Here is a 2240-nt window from a genome sequence, read left to right on the forward strand (position 1 = left end):
AGGTGATTACCACTGAGGCACTTCGAGTTTATCATGCTGGGGGCGACGTAGAACACAAGACTCAGAGGCATCCCCCACAAGGTGCAGGGTTGGTTGGAGGCTGTTCCTGGGGGCTGTTAATTCCCCTGCACTTGCAGCCTGCTACTCAGGCAGAAAACATGGTCTCAGCCCCAGAGAACGCTCTGAAACAAAGGATTGCAAGTGCTGGCAGTCTGATGTCAGTGAGCGATGAGTGGTGGCATCTGCCACGGTGATTTACAGTAGGAACGAAAGTTCCCTTGATGTGAGCAAGGCCAGGTGTGCATTGGGAGGCAAGCGGGGTCCCAGGGAGCTCTGTCTCAAGCCTGAGGTTGACCAGCGCCTCTGTATAACGTGGTTGGGTCTGTGCACTTCATAAAGGTGGCTGGCCAGGAGGGACAAAGGGTACTGGAGTCCAGCCTCGATTCTGCTCTACACACCATACGGGTCAGAGGCACTCCCCGGAGACCCGGGCTCAGACTCCGAAGGAAGATGAAGCCATGAAGTCTGGTGGGGTGAGAGGAAGTGCAGAGAAGGGGAGCTGGGGCCTCTGAGGTCCCAGGACGTGCCTGCCTTCCACTGCTGGGTCTTCTCCATCAACACAGGAAGTGGGGATGGCCTCCTAGGAGACCCCTGGGATTTTGTCATGTACGTTTCATCAGCTCTTTCTGTCTGGGTGCTCTGGAGGGGAGTGGCTGTTCAGGCCTTCCCCTGACCTGGCCTAGCTGAGGTGGTTCTCACAGCAGAAGGAGGAGCAGGAGCCTGCAAGTCCCCAAACCTGGGACCTAGTCCCAGCTCTGTTCCTAACGAGCCATGTGACCCTGACAAATCACACAGGGGACTGGGCCTCAGTTTCTCCAACTATAAAATGAGGAGGTTGAAAAAGAAAATCTTAAAAAAAAATTTTTATTCTGATGTAAAATCTGGTGATTCTATGGTTTTAGATACATAACTTAATAAACACTTGCTCATCCTGAATCTCTTCTGTATTAGGGAGAATTAAATTCAACTGAGAGTAACAGAATTCCCCAAATAAACAGATTATAATTTCTCTCTCATTTTCGAAAAGTCTAGATGTAGAAATTTTAGGGCCAGAACGTTACTCCATGGTGTCAGTTCTATCCTGTTCTCTGCTATGACACTTGCATTCCCAAAGTTCTCTCCTCAACCCAAGATGGCTTCTGGAGCTCCAGCCATTACATTCATATTCCAGCATAGGAGGAGGGAGAAGAGGATGAAGAGGAAACATCAACTGTCTTTAAAAAAAGATTCCCCAAAGCTACCACAAATTTTGTGCTTATATGCCATTGGCCAGAACTTCATCGTATGACCACAGCCAACTACAAGGAAATCTGGGAGATGTCGTCTCACTCTGGGCATCTGTGTTCCATATAAAATTGTGGCCTCTATGACTATGAAAGAAGAGTAGAGCGTATATTGGGGGCCGTTGCCCCCACCTTAGATTTCTCCAGGTGCAGCACTAGCCATGTAAGCCACTCCATTTAGTCTCTGCCCCTTGTCACACGTGTCCAGTCTCAGTGGTCTCCACTTTGAGTCTGCTCCTCTGGCTCAACAGGGAATTTTCGCTTGTTAGCCTCAACTTTTACTTCTGGGTCCCTATTTCCCGTTATTTCTTCATTAGTGATGCGGAAAGAGCACTTCATTTAGTCTTTGCACTTTGCAAGCCCCCAGTCCCCTTTCAGCTGCTGGAGAGGTGACTGATATCTCAGGGGTGCCCACGACCGCACCCACGTTCAGGGACTTGCTAGGAGGACTCAGCATAGAGTCGAGCTCGCAGCGATGATTTATTACAGCAAAGGGCAGAATCAGCAAAGGAAAAGGTACATGGAGCTGGTTGAGGAAAGCAGGTGCAAGCTTCCAAGATTCCCCTCCCAGAGGAGTCACACGGGATGTGTTTAATTCCCTCTGCAAGGAGTTGCAAAGACGTGTGAAATGTCCACCAGGGGAGCTCACTGGACACTCAGCACCCAAGTTTGTGCTGGGGGCTGGACATGTCAGCGCACTCTGCCCAGCACGTACCAAAGTTCCAGACTCCCAGAGGGAAGGCAGGTGCTCAGCATAAACCACATTGTACAGTTTACGCCCAGCGAGCCACTCTTATCAGTTCTGGTAACAGTGGGAGCCCTCCCGAAATCTAGGTTCTCAGATGCCAGCCAAGGGCCAACCGCAAGCAGGCTTTTTTACGGAGAGTAGTCTCAGGC

The sequence above is a fragment of the Ceratotherium simum genome, chromosome 4, assembly GCF_057802395.1.
Source record: "Ceratotherium simum simum isolate JZ-2026a chromosome 4, ASM5780239v1, whole genome shotgun sequence".
NCBI classification, from domain to species: Eukaryota; Metazoa; Chordata; class Mammalia; order Perissodactyla; family Rhinocerotidae; genus Ceratotherium; species Ceratotherium simum.